Source organism: Salarias fasciatus, chromosome 2 (genome assembly GCF_902148845.1).
Source record: "Salarias fasciatus chromosome 2, fSalaFa1.1, whole genome shotgun sequence".
NCBI classification, from domain to species: domain Eukaryota; kingdom Metazoa; phylum Chordata; class Actinopteri; order Blenniiformes; family Blenniidae; genus Salarias; species Salarias fasciatus.
The window spans coordinates 20,549,209-20,564,703 of record NC_043746.1 but is presented as its reverse complement, the minus strand read 5'-3'; positions in this window follow the sequence as shown (position 1 = coordinate 20,564,703).

The window sequence follows — 15,495 nt, the reverse complement described above, 5'->3', positions numbered from 1 at the left end:
AGAATTCCCACTCTGTATAGAGCACACGCTGAATTTAGTATGCAGTGATGCATAATTATGCCTTTTTTTTTTTTTTTAATCTTGTTTGAAAAAAATGTCTTTTTCTCTCTGGACGGCTTGAAAACAGTATGCCTTTCACTCTTTGACAAGTGTCTCCATGATTCAGAAACAGTGTTGCATTTGTCTTTCTTTTCTTTTTTTTTTTTTTTTTTTGTTCGGTGAAGAAACTCCTCCAGCTGTACGCATATGTTCACATTTGTCCGCTCACATCTGTGTTTGTACGCCAGTCTGCGTGTTCATGCGTATGTGTGTGGAGCATGTAGGCGTACGTCTGCAGACATCTGTTTCTGTGTCTGTAATCAGTGAGTGCCCATGCGTGTCTGCTTCTTTGTGAGTATGCCTGGCTGGACAGGCACAAATCTGTCCCGTAAAGGTGATTTCCTGCTTTTAAGCCCGTGTTTGTTTTCCCGAAAGGAAGCGGAGTCTATGCGCCTTCACGTAAACGGCGGTGTCGGGTGTGCGCATATATGTGAACGTCGAGGCTCAAAATTCACAGTTTTAATTTGTTACAGTTGTCGGGAGTTGCTTTATAGAAAACAAATTCACTTTCCTCAGCAGGACGTCGCAGATGGGGAGCAGCTGGACTGTAATGACTGCCCACAATTTACCAATCCATCAATGACCTTTACCCCCCGAGCGCCACTCCTGGGGTCTCTCGGGGGTCTACTCTATTCCTCCACACATCCCGGGGGAAAGTCTTTTTCTGGCCAATTCCACCTCCTCCAGGGACCCTACACTGTTACTGCCACTGTATTTCCCGTTAAGCCGGGTGACTTGTTGTGCTCTAACAGGGTGTACAGTGTTTTCTTTTGCCCCGCCGCCTCATCTATCTCAGTGAGTAACAGACACACATCATCGCATCAAAGTGCAGCTGAGCACAAACTGCCGGCTTCAAATTGATTAAAGCATTGAATCGTTCCTGCTGAAGTTATGAAAATAACACTTAAAGTTCACCATACAGTTGTTTTACTGCTGTGCTTTTTCACGTGTAAATACAATTGAGTGTTGATCCAGAAAACAGTGTGTGCAAAATTTTTTTTCTCCAAAGGGTAACATTTTTACCTCAATCAGCTACATTTGTTCTATTAAATTATAAGTCTACACAAAAAAAAAAGAAACGTTTTATTTACTATATTTTTTAGATTATGCCATATTGGTGCCGTCTGAACTAGACCCACACTGCAGCTCCATCTTCTGAAATGTTGTCTATTACAAGATAAAACAGGACAGAGGGTCATGCACATTCACGTTTGACCACAGGTACAATTCATAATCACCAGGCACATGCTTCTGACGTGCAAACCCCACCAGGAAAACCTGCAAACTCGACACAGAAAGTCTCCAAAGCCCAGACTCAAACCAGGGATGTTGCCTGTTTGAGGCCATAATACTGCTACTGCTGCTTTTGGCTGTAACATTTTGTCAGCAGCGCCAAGATAAGTGATTTATGTCTGTCTACAAATGTCACAGATAAAAATGAATGCATTAGAAAATTAACTTAGGAAGTTTTTATCAGCCATGTACACGGAATAAATAGTTAATTAAAGAAATACCCACAGATTATCAAGATACAATGAGCTGCAATAAATTGGAAGTGACTGTAAATATACAGTAAAAACTGCACTGAGTTGAAAGTGAAGCCTTCATCAGGCCAGCGACCACATTTTGTGACTTCAACTTTTCTCAGTGTAATGTTAAAATGATGCTAAGCTATTTAAACAGCTGGGCACTGAAATAGCCATAGATTGTGAGAATTTGTGAAAAGTTAGGAAAATAGATCATATATCTGCTTCACACTCCTCATAGTAACATAAACATCAATCTCTGTAGCACCTTTAACTGTATTTTTGATGCAATGCATGGTGCATGTAAAACATGCATGTTCATTTTCAAATGTAAAGATAATGCATCCAAAAAATCTTACTTAGGCTACTTCTTGTTGTTGTCTTTCTTCTTTCTCCAAATAACACCAGCACTCAGTCGTGAATCAAATGTAAAACATTGGAAATATGAACCTGGACAGATCTTCAGGCAGATAGCTATAAAATTCCAAAAAGTGAAATTATTAATACATAACATGAAATATATCTGATTTTTGGTCACCTTTACACCAGATGCAAAATAATGTTCATAATATTTATACATATTTTAAACCAAATGAGGAGTTTTGTTCTTGAAATCTTGTAAAATGAGTGTTTTAATTTTCCATCCTCCAGGTGTTTCGATGAGCTAGTTACTGTAAGCACGGTGAGTCTTGACGTTTCATTAGCCGCAGACATGAAGAGGAGGCTATTTTCCTCTTCTGTCTCCAAACCACTAGAAGCAAGAACAGCTGACAAGTGGGAAGTTCTTGTGGATTAACATCTGAAAGATCTGTGTCTCTTTTACCTTCCTTTTTAGGTTTAAAGTTGAGCTTCAAAGTTCCTCCCTTCCTTCGTTCTTCATGACTCAACATTGGGACTCCGATTACAGGTTTACACACAACATTTAAATCACGTGCCATGTCGCCTTTTGACCATGCAAACTATTAAAAAATTCACACAGCTCTTCAAAGACCATGGCCACTTTTTTAGGACATCGCCCTGCCTCATGCCGGGTTGTTTGAGGTCTTTTCAGTCGTGTTCCCGAGTGTTGCACAACAACGGAACAAAGCACTTGTGTTAGCCGTGCTGCCTGTTATTTACTTGCAGGACGTTATCCTTATCTTTGCTTTTGCTGTTTGCTGTTGAGCACAAAACATACGGGGAGTTTGTCAGAGCTTTTTCATGAGGCTTGAAATCAGACAATAAAGCCAAACAATATTTGGAAAAACACTAAAATGCTCCACAAAGCTGAAGGGAGCTGCTGAGTCAGGTCGTATTTTACTTGGGTTATCACTTCTAGCTATATTTTTTTAGATTGCGTGTTCTCCTTTGATCTTTGGTACATTTCTTGAGCAGCTGTAATTATAGTACGTTGTGCAGCTACTGCTGGGGAATGTAATTTCTTAGAAGGCGATTGGAGATACAAAAAAATGCCTTTCGTCCCAACAAATCTATCATTTAAAAAAAAAAAAAAATCTGCAATGCAAGTCCTTAAAGTTACTTCTAACTGAATGTTTTTAGAGGATTATTCTTCTTTATCGTAGCCTGAAATCCAGGCAGGGAGCGTGGCAGGTTGTCGATAGTCATAATATTTTGATGGAGCGTAGCATGTAAGATGTAGGCACCCACACCGATGGAAAGCAGCTCAAAATATCAGAAGGGCAGTGGGTTCCCGACTGTTCTCACCTCACTCTCTGTCGGACCTCCTCTGATTCTGATCTACGCTGGATAGAAAACAGTGTTACTTTCGTCTAAATGTGCAGTTGTAGCTCAGTCTCCGATACGGCTCCTGCAGTGGCAGCCAGTTCCCACGCACCATCGCCAAACGCAAACCCCCCCCCCCCCCAATGAAATAAAATCCATATTCCTGATAGTGTGATACTAGTACAGGGACAAACTAAGCCAGCTGGCAGCTCTGCTCTTCTCACCCTTTTTGACATTTGAAAAATGCCATCCCCAATCATCCCTTGGCTTATATTACATCCCACAACCATGAAGACACCGTTGCACGATAATCTCTTCAATACAGCTGTTTTACACCAGGAAATTAGTATGGAATAGTCGAACTTCATATGTGAATAAGAAGAATCAATTTGTGTTGCACTGTTACAGCAGACACTGGCCTACCAAAATTTAAATCTAACTTGCAAAATAACTTATTAAAGCATAAAAATGTCAATGTCAGTGTTCAGAGGTCAATGGAAGGAGTCACAGTTTTGGTAAAATTAGCAGACAGACCTAGAATGCTGTCTTGTAACATTTTTTAAAGTTTTTTCTTTTTTCATAACATGCATGTTGAGGATTCCAGAAATCTTCTGGCCGGAGAAGTCCGTGACTTATGCCAACTGACTGAGTCCGAGGGGAAATCAGCAGTGCAGATATATTATCAGACTTCACTTCATGTCGAGCGAGCTCAGGGTGGCAATGTTAGGTTATCAAAAACAGAATTAAATGTGAACATTTTCAGGATGTAAACCTCAATTCTCTCTTTAACTCATATTGTAAAGCTTGATTTAAACATGTAAAAATTAATAATAATAATAAAAAAAAAAACACAAAGCGACATTGTTTTTATGCAGCCTACTTCTATTTCCCAGGGTTGGATTTTCAGGTGTTGCATATAGTTTCTTTTAAAAAATGCATGTCTGAGTATGAAGAAAGGCCCTATAAATAGTCAAGCCGAGCTGAAGTGTGATAATTAAATGAAAGCTTTCACCCGTGATTTGTCTCATGAGATGTAATTGGCTGGTATTGCATTTTCAGTGTGAAGGCAATCAGACCCGACAGAGGCAAACTCTTTGGTGCAATTAAGTGGATGACCTGAAGTTGAAAACACCCTCTACAGTGAAGCACAACAACACCTGTGTGGTGAACATGTATTGGAACGACTTTACAGCTTACAGCAAAGTTTGTGTAAAGTCGTGGTTTCCGGTCTGGGGTCTACATTCCTCATGATCGGAAATGTCGACCTCGGACAGATTTGCTGACAGTAATCTTTCCGAGCGCTTCTATTTGTATTTCTGCTCCATTGCTAAATAGGACATTCTGAAGGCAACAGGCTGGTACGTTGAGTTTATGGGGATGTCAGTTCAAATACACCTCTGATACCAGCCGTGCCCTAACTCAGTCCCGATCACTGCAGTGGAGCCATTCGGGGTAAACCGAGCAGCAGTTTGGCCTGAAGAAAAGTCTCTGCACAGGCAGGGAAATGGGACGGAGGTTGGAAATGTTTTCTGTCGGCCTCGTTTCTGTGCTGCAGACGTCCACCAACTGCTCATGAGCAACATTTCCACAGCTTCGGCTCCAGATGTGAGTCAAAGTCAAGTCAGGCCCATGAGTACAGCATCATCTGAAGAAGTCAGCAACAATAAAAGCACCTTTGCATTCAACTCTTGAAACACATGAAAAGAAAACAATTTCAGGTTTTTATGTAGAAACAACTCATGACACACTAGTGGTTGTTTCTGGAAGAGAAGCTGAGCCTTTTTGCTGTGAAGGAGGAGTGCAATTTCTTTAATCACTGAGATAATTCAATTCACTATCATCTCCATTTAACAGTCGGACCATTACAGCTTTTATTATCATGCATGATAAAGTTTCACAACTTCCAAGAGTGAAACTGGAGCCAGTGAATTTCTGGAAATTTTACTGACAAAGTAATACTTTTCATAATAGTACACACCAGTGACTTGTGTTTCTTTCAGTAAACTAAATCGTTTTCCACTCAAATCAAATCATCCACAGACAAAACTGCTGTTGACCTTGTGTCAAAGAACAGTCTGTTCAAAAGATATTATATAAACTGTACTGCGTGCAGCGGAGGAGCGCTCAGGTTAAATAGATGCAATAAGTCAGTACATATTAGCAGCCAAACACTAAATAACTTAAGCTAAAAGGCCTCATTTACATGTTATTTTGATTGTTTAGCATTTAGTACTGACTGTGCCACTGCAGTAGTCACGTCAACATCTATAGTTTGATTTTTTCATATGTGCCAAAAAAACCCCCAAAAAAACAACAAAAAAAAAAAGAACAAACCCAAAAACTTATTCAATGAAAAATGAGAAAACAAATGAAAACAGGTATTTCCAGAAAGAGGCTGGTTTGAGACTCTAAATTGCGGTTATAGTGCCCCCTAATGTTTCAGGTGGATTCTGCAAGTCTCGAGCTCATCAATCAGGCTGCAGCCAGTCACGTGACCGTGATATCAAACTGCTGCTGTAAACGTGCTGCGAGACTCCAGAAGACTCCAGAAGACTCCGGTCAGTGTTTTGCACCCAGACTTTGATGTAAAGGTCTGAAAGTGGCTGCAGGAACTGAGGCTTTGATGCATCTTCCGAGGGAGGAAAGAAACCCAGCTGAAGCCGAGGTACTCCAACAAACCTGACAGGAGCAGTCACGTGTCGTTAGACGTGCAGGAATGCCATTTGGAAAAAGAAAAATCTGTTATCTGTTCAGCATTTCTAATTCACAGAATGTATGTGAGTCCATGATAAGACCGGCAGTGTTTCTACTTCACTTCTGTGGATTTTTTTAAATATCAACATATTTTTTTGGGGCAATTATGCCAGCTTAATAAAGAATAGACATTAAATAGATAAAAACTTAACTTCATATATACAGTATTATTCACTCAAACTGTTATTATTTTTCATATATGAATCATATTTTAGTCATAAAGCAATATTTTGCAGAATTAAATCTGTTTCTCTGTTTATAACATCATATGGAGACATGGATGAATAATTAATTATTCAATTCTACAAATATTACATATTTTCATGCTTTACTGAAATACAGAATGTGACAGTTATTGAGTAGCACACCTCCAGTGAATCCACGCATTGAAACCAGTTCTCAGAACAGAACTGCTCTTTAAAAGGGAGAAGCTTAATTATTTAATTTCCGTGTTGTGGACACAACAGTTTTACCTTCATGTTCCACTTGGTGGTCACTGCAGAGCCAAGTCACATTGATCCCCATCACCTCATTAGTGCCGCGCGGGTGCCTCTGGCCTCTCCACCAGAAAATATGTCACCTATTTGTGCTTTAATGCTCCATTTTTCTGTGACGTCCACAGTTTCCTCTTCAGACTGAGCCGCTGGAGACAGAAACGGTAACATCTTAAGCAGGGCCCACAAAACCCAGGGTCATTTATTACCTAAATGTTGCTCATTAACTCCAAAAGTATCTGCGAGCTCTTCACAACACTCTGACTTCTCTCACAGTTTCCACCAAACATGAACAGAACAACAAGGAAGACACGTTTGGCATTATGTTCAACAGGTGTTGTTACAAAAAACTCATGATCATCTTTGATTGAAACATTTGGATGTTGAAGATTTAAAGTGTTTAGTGGTAGAAGCATAAAATACTTAAAAGTGGTGCATTAAGAAAGAGATCGTATCCATCCACCACACTGGAGTTCTTGGGCCATCTGTGAAGTTCAGATGGTGTAAATTTCTATTCATTTGTATCTGGCGGTTCGTCTTATCCAGTTCGGGGTCACATGATGATGAGTTAGTCCGGTGAACTCTCGGCGAAGGCAGACTGAGCCCTGGAGGGGTCAAGAGTTCACCACTGGGCAAACAAACGGGGACAGAGACAATCACATTAACACTGATGGGCAATTTTATAGTCAACTCACATGTGTGTCACACACACACACACACACACACACACACACACACACACACACACACACACACACACACACATCTTTTTGAACTGTGGCAGAAATTAGGGGGACCCAGAAAAATGCGTGCACACACAGGCAGAACATGCAAACTTAAAAAAAAAATGTCTGCATGGAGAGAAAATCAGTTTTATGACCAAATATTTTATTTCCATAACCAAAGACTCAAATGTGGAGTTTTAGGAGACAGAATGCTGGAATTTTGTTTATTTTTTAAGTTTTTTAATATTTTTTGCAAAGTGCCAGTAAATTAAAGTATAACCTCAGTCTTTTCAAGATATTTTATAAATGTCAGAAGTGGAATGATTGATCCACCAACAATAAATGATTGCTCCCAGCTGTTGAGATCTGTTTAAAAGCATTTCAGGAAGTGAAAAGTTTTTTAAAATACCTTCTTTGTTAGATAACTAGTAAGTTTTTAATGATGGCCGAGCAAATGTTGTCAAATTTAATTTGTCTTCATTGCATCTAAGCAGAAGGCAGGTTGTTCTGAGAAAAATACCGTAATATGCAATTTAAACCTCGACTGATCTTTTTATCATGATTGTTCAGCTTCTGCATCTTCTTCTTCTTCTGCTGCATATGCTTTTTCATGCATAGAGGAGTTTTTAATTGAATTGTATTGCTGTATTTCATCTGTTGAGTTTGTCTTTCCACTTGAACTTTACTTATCCGGTGAAAAAAACCAGGTTGTGCATATAAAAATCATGTAAACCGATAAATGAGTCCGTAAATGTGGCGTGCAGCTGCATCAAGATGCTCACATTTACCATTCCTGGAGGAGAAGTGTTGTAAAGTAAAAATGTTGGATAGATTAAAGGCCTTTAGATTTTCATTGATAAGATAAGATGACTCAAGATAAGATAAGATATTTTTTTTTTATCTCTCAATGGAGAAATTCCAGCATTACATAACAGATAAAAAAGGGAAATGGATTCATACGAGCAGCAACACAAACTAAAACCAAATGACGCACATAATATAACTATGATTATGTAAACGTAGATATTAGTCAGAAACACTCATCTATCATAAAGTCATTAAAAACTCATTAAAAATCGTCCAATGAAACACAGCAGGCAGAGTGAACTCTCTTTTTATTGTCTCAATGAGCTATTGTTGGTGAAATATGATGATGAAGGAAGCACACTCGTTCATGAATAACTCATTTCATCGAGGAACAAAGTACAATTTAACCGCTTTTACATATTTGAGCGAGTGCGGCGTGTTGGTATTCCTCCTGCCGCACGCAGCCTGCTCCAGCAGCGGCCTCTTGAATGAACTGCTTCACTTCTGAGAAGTTAATTGTATAAATAGTAGCTAATCAGAATAACTGCTTCTGAGCTGCAAGAATAGGAGAGAAAAACTGTTGGAAACAACAAAGGTGAGAAAGCAGTCGGGGAAAAGTGATAAAAAATAATAACCCGACAAAAAAAGAAAACACGTGAAATAGAGAAACGTTGCACAAAGTTTTGTCGTTCAAGAGGGTTTTTAAATTCATGTTGCACTTTTGTGTATGTGATATTTTCCTGCGGAAGCTGACACAAGAAGTGACAGATTACACTTACAGAAAGATGATTAGACGGAGGATATTTCCTCCTGTGGAGCTTTAATTATAACAGTTCTATATTCTCCAACGTGCTCAGACAGCAGCGAAGCACAAAACTAATGGGTGAAAAGGAGAGCGATGGCTCCGGGCTTTTTAAGTGTTTCTCATAGTTCTCATTTTGAAGCGTTCTTTTCAACCGTGACACATTTCTAGATGTCTCTCCTGTGACAAATATGAACATATTGAAAAGCTGACAATTTCTTTGTGAACAAATAATAAAGGGATGATGACAAACTTCAGATACGCAGAAAATCTAAATGCTTTTCTGAAGAGCTGCACAGATTCATGCTCCCTCGCTGATTTTTGACGTGAAAAGAGAAAGAAGGCCTCCCAAACTCTTTAACCGTCTGCGCTGCACTTTGGACCAGTCGTAAACACACCTATAAAACACCTTGTGAGAAAAGAGCAGTTTACATAACATGAATGTCTTTGAATTGTGGGAGAAGGTGGGATACGCTCACAGCAGCAACTTCTCGCCATGGATATTGGTATTTGGACTTATTTAGCGGTGGCAGCATGGACGGCAAACCGTTTGTCACACTCAGAACATTCTACTGATAATGAGATATTGAAATTTGTTCTTGTAATAATAAATTAGTGCTATTTGTTTTTCTTTGTTAGCGATATCTTATCAGAATTGGCCATAACATGGTAGCATTTAATTGGATTTGAATGCACCATGATATAAAACTATTAAGTTTCCCTTTAATGACATAAAATATTTTGGACACAATATTTATTTTTCACTGTAGTTTCAAGATCAAAATACAAATCTATGATGCTTTTTTTATGTGCATCTCATGTGTCTTTACATGACTTTTGAGTTGTTTTGTGCTGTTTAACTTAAGGATGTCAATGCTGAATTGGTCAAATAAAGGATTAAGAGGTGGCCAATAACATCAGAAAACTGTGATAATACAGAAAAAAAAAAAAATTTATAAAGTGTGGATTCAAAACTGCATCTTAGATCAGGAGGATCTCGAAATCCTTTACAATCAGCTTAAATTCACTGACTTGAAACAAGTTGTAAAGGCCACGTTGAAGCACTGACAGGTTTGGCCTCCTGGCATTCAAAAACTGGGGACCCGCTGCTCTAAAATCATTAAATAAAGGAGATGCTGCACTCCTCATAAAACTTTTAGTGAGGAACCTTTTGCCAAAAGCGTGTATTTGCGTCTCAAGAGAACGGAGAAACGAGTCACTGTGGACCACCACACATCCTTTAAAGACTGTAACAGCTAAAGCCTCACTTCAAGAATCTTCTGCTGAGAAGCAACTTTGCAAATTGCTTTCCCATATATGCTGCATAAAAAAGTGACAACAGTCCAGGCAGCAACAATCCTGAGAGCTTTTATGCAGAGTCCCATCATGCATGAGAAATATTTTTCTCACATGTTCCCTCCCCCTTTCTTTTCTACCTCTTGTCCTTATCTCTACCTTTCGCAAAGCAAACCCTCTCCATTGCCCGCTGCACTCAAAGTCAGCTCGTCTGTGATTGGCAGAGAGGACATTAAGGTGTTATTCATTGGTACCTGTTTTGCCGCTGGGCCTGCTTTCCGGATCTCTCATGCAGCAGCAGCAGCTCAGCTCGCTTTTTGCTCTGTTCAGAAGTTTTCACCACCTTATCTGAGAATCTGAGAGTTTTGTCTGCATTGAAACAAACAACATAATGAAGAACAAAAAGGAGGCAGAGATTTCGGGAGTCATTGTCAATCGTTTCGCGGAAGGTAAGAAATAAGAAGCTGTACGAAATCCAGACAACAGTGAACATTTGCTCTGTGAATAAATGACATTTTATGCTTTGTTTGAACATATCACGGGAGGATTGTTTTACACCAGGTAAAGATTACATTCCTGTACCTCGTAAAATGAAAGCAGAAGTATCGCCGTGCCATTGTGCTCTGAATTTTTTTGCAAATTCTTTACCCTTTAACTTGAAAACACTTGAGGATTTCAAACTGAAAGAGTTGTTTAAGCACATTTTGTTCATATTCATGTTTCTGGACTCACAATATCATGATTTAGGAAAAGGAAATACTTTTACAAACTGGAAAAACTCAACAAAACCACTCATATGCTGGCCCTTTTTTAAAATGAAGATGATCATTTTGCTAAAACTATGGAATTCTCTCTAAATTTCTCTGAAAATGTATGTTCTCTGTACTGGGGCTAAACTAAGAGTCTCATTTTCACCTTCATCATGTTGTTTGAAAGCCAGCATCCTCAAGAAAAATTCAAAAGTTACTTAACCACTTGCCTGAGCCTCTGGTAAAGGGTCAAACTTTACACCGCTTCAAAATGTATTTATTTAGCTATAGATTTTCTTTATCTTCATAAAATGTGATAAATGTGATAGTAGTTGGACTTGTGTGTTTGACTGTGAGGCGAACGCTGCTGGCGAGAAGGTGTTATTGTGACCTTCATGAAAAAAGGTCAATGTGTAATAATAATTAATAGATTAACGGAAACAGATTACCTAATTAAGATTACAGCACCTCATAAATTCTACTTTTGTCAGTTTCCTGTTTAGAATGAAGCGTTTGCATCCCTGTGTGCAGTGATCACAGGTCAGTCGTAGCTCTCCTGCTTTATAATGCATATAGTGTCATTGCAGTGTCAAGCCACGTGTTTCTGTATTTAATGTTTGACTGCAAAAAAAAAAAAAAAAAAAAAAGATCTCTGCAGGTTTGGACTCGCACCGGATTATACATTTATAGCTCCTGGCCAGTAAAACGTTACTCTTATGAATAACAGATTCATGCAGTAGCCCTTATATGTCATCCAGTTCCACACTATGAAAGTACAATCATTTCAGACGATATCAGACCCAACTGCGGATGTAAATTGAATATTTATCACATAGAGACTCGGCGTTCATTTCTTTTTGTTGCCCTCGGTGGAAATATAAGGTTTGTTCTCCATTCAGAACAGTTATCAGTTATGCACCTCAGGTGCTTGTTGAGCTTGATTAATGTTTCACAGTGGAGTGAACCAAACACACTGTGTACTTTCAGTGAACCCCTTGACCACAGAACATTAGTTTATTAATGATGTATTTCATTGCTTTCCTGGACTCTGTGTTAGTGATGGTTATAGCTATGAGGAAAGGCAACAATCCATATTATGGAGGGGGATTGCACAGTGTGGAGCGGGGCTCATTTCAGAACAGTTTTTGCTGCAGAATTAGAGTAAACAATGAAATAGTGAAATATGTGTGCGCTCGGAGTTAAATTGGCATTAATATTTGATGTTTTTGTTCTTGTTTACTATGGATGTACTCGCTTTCTATGAATTCTTATTGTTAAATTTAAGATAACAGGTATTATATTCCTGCTCTTTTATGAGAATTTAATAAGTCATGAGATGCTAAAAACAACGCCACTAATACTTTAATAATATCACTTCAGAACTTCCAGATGTCCATCAAAGCAAACAGCCCGCTTCCTTCTGAAGCACAGCTGCTGTGTAAGCCTGGATGTGTGTGTATGGATACATATGTGCCATGTTAAAGCCTTCTGGTGCCTCTGAACGTGATTGATGAAATGGAATGGCTCTTTCTGCAGTGGCTGATGCTGTAATAATTAACTTGACTGCCATCTACTGGACTTTATTTGTATCACAGTCGTTCTGCTGTGTGATGGACTGAATCGAATTACGGTACTTTTTCCCAGACCACAACAGGCTTCCCCTCCCTCCACCAAGCTGGATGGAAATCAGAAAAGCACCTCACCTACAAAAAGACATGATTTAAAAGACTTAATTTAAAAGATGATGGTGAAAAAGTGAGTTTGCAATACAATCCCATCTTCTCTATTTATGTATTAAATAAGGAAATCACATAATATACACTTTGGGGTATGCACAGTGACATTTCAAGGCAACACTAATAATAATAATAATGATAATAATTAGAAGAATACATAATATCTTCTTTGTACTCTTTAAAATAAGACCTACCATCATATGTTGTGACTTATTTCATACTTTCACATTCCATTCTAGTCATTATATAATATTCTGTTTGAAGCAACACTACTTGAACCTTTGAAAATACTTTTGATCCCAGCGAGAAACTCTTCTGTTCTCTTCTCTCGGCCTGTCTTTACTATTACATTGGAAAACTGACTGGAGACTCTGCTGCCATCCTGTGGCCAATGGTGGAACAGTCACTTCACGTTTACTGCTGAGAAACTGTGTTTGTGTTTGTGTGTGCACGTGCGTGCGTGCGTTTTCTTTCGTTTAATGAGGTGATTATGGCTGCAGTTCATAACACGGGGAAGTGTCGTTGGCCTTGAGCAGACATGGACAACCGCCAGTCCCATGCCCCGAGCCAGTTTCCAGAAGTTCATTCCCTCACAGGATCTAAGAAACGGAAAGTCATTTTGAACATATTTGAACTTTATTTCAAAGATAATTGTCCGTGATTACAAGATGAAACCAAAATGAAATCCAAGTTTTGATAAATTCAAACCAAGACCTTCATTTGACACAAGCACAATAGCATGCAGTGAAATGTGTTCAGCACCTGTTCCTGAAAGAAACATGATAATACAAACAAAAACACCAGAAATACAAGGTAAAAGTAGACAGATTGTCTGTTAGGTCTGTTGTTTCAGGTTCAGCAGGCAGACAGTCTGAGTGAAGAAGCTCCTCCTCATCCTCATAATTCGCTGTGTCAAGAATCAAGAATGAACAGCATTAAAGACGCGATCATCAGTTCATACAATGTTCGGCCAAGAATTAAAAACCTTTAACCTTTACCTTTTGCTGCGATACCAGTGTCCTATTTGTGTTTATACTGAACATTTAACAAGTTCTTCCATAAACAGACTTTGATTTATTTAGTTTCCATCCAGACGACTATCAAAACTCAAGCTGCTCCGTATTAAGTTAAAAACAAAAAACTCCACTGAGCACCGAAGGTGTTCTCTTTACTACCTTTGAAGTCAATTAAAACCAACCTATAAAGTTTAACAAGACTTGTAACTTGGAAATGGCACTGGTATGGGTGTGATCAATTACTCACAATGCAATTTGGAATTTGTTGGAGAGGAACAAAATGTCCCCCAGCTTCCTGCATCGATGTTATCATCGACTTTACAACAAACTTCTTCATATTATGTAAGAAGCATGTATATTTCACCTCCAACGGAATCTATTATACTGAGATTCCTATTAGAGAATTATGCAGTTTTGTCAGAAACTGTGTGAAATTTGCGACTTCAATTCTTTCCACTTTGGCAGAAGACAATATCCCCTCCAGGTGTGGCAGTAAGTTTGTACCGGAGTCCAAACGCTGCGGGCAAAGTGGCTCTGAGTTTTGAACTGCAGCCACCACCCAGGGTTTTTATAGGACTGCTGGTGCAGAGTCTGTTTGTGTGACTGAAGGTGGTTTCAGCGATTTCACTGACGCCTTTTTAGTGTTGCAGGTTCCTCACAGTAAATATGTCTGACTCGGGGCGTTGCAGCAAGCAAAAGGACTCCATGCATGTCTGTGCAGATTAAATAGAGGGATCATTTCCTTCTGAAATGATATTGCACAGCAAAAACATGAACTGATTATTACACCTTTTAAATACTGAATTTACATGCATGCATCTCTCCGGAAAAGAGTAGAAAGGGTGTCAAAATAACATGCAAACAGTTTGATTTATTTGTGAAAAAATAACAGATTTTTGACAGCAGAACAGATATGAGATCATTTTAAAAATTTAAATTAGTGAAATTGCAGTTTTTCCTTTAAGAATTTCATATTGTTCAGCTAAATTCCACCTTTTTCATTTTCTATTCTAACATCTTTGCACAAAAAAGAAAAGGAAACATGAGATGAAATGAGACACAGGTTGAAAGAACTGTTTGAAACGAGCGGTCGTCTCCTCCTCTGGCCACATCACTCGCAGCTTCTCTTTGCCGTCTGTAGCTCTCGGGGTTGATTTTTGAATCCTCTAATTGGCTTTAGGTAAGAATTTCGTGGCCTTGCGCAGCTGAACCAGTCTGGGTGTGTTCTGAACTGTACCTCTGCTCCTCTGATGCTGGGCTGCACAGAATATCAAAGATGAAACATAAACAGTGTGATGAAGCTGCAGCTTTTTTTTTTTTATCTCTCCATGCACTGTGGTTTGGAGTAAACTACCAGCTCATATAAGAAAATCATCCACCAGTAGTTTCGTTGAACACATTTTTTACGCTCTTGTTTATATTTAGCGTGCTAGTTTTGATGCTTTCCCCTGCTCTTTACTCCACCCGTCCATCCGGATCCCAGCTGACTACTGGTGGAAATCAAAGCAAATGCAGACAGACAGGCAGGCGTGTCTTTAGTCTGTGGGAGAAAACCTACGCATGCACCGGGAGAACATGGAAGTTTATTACAAAAACCCTCAAATCAAGAAATCTAAAGGGGCCAAAATGAAGTTTAATTGAATGAAGAGTAAATTTGTTGAAGTAATTAATTGATGGAAGATGAAATAATGGGACACTGTAATAATTTATATGTTTATTTGTAAAAACTACAGGAAAGGCTCAGTTTGATTGTCCGAGCTGCGGCCTGA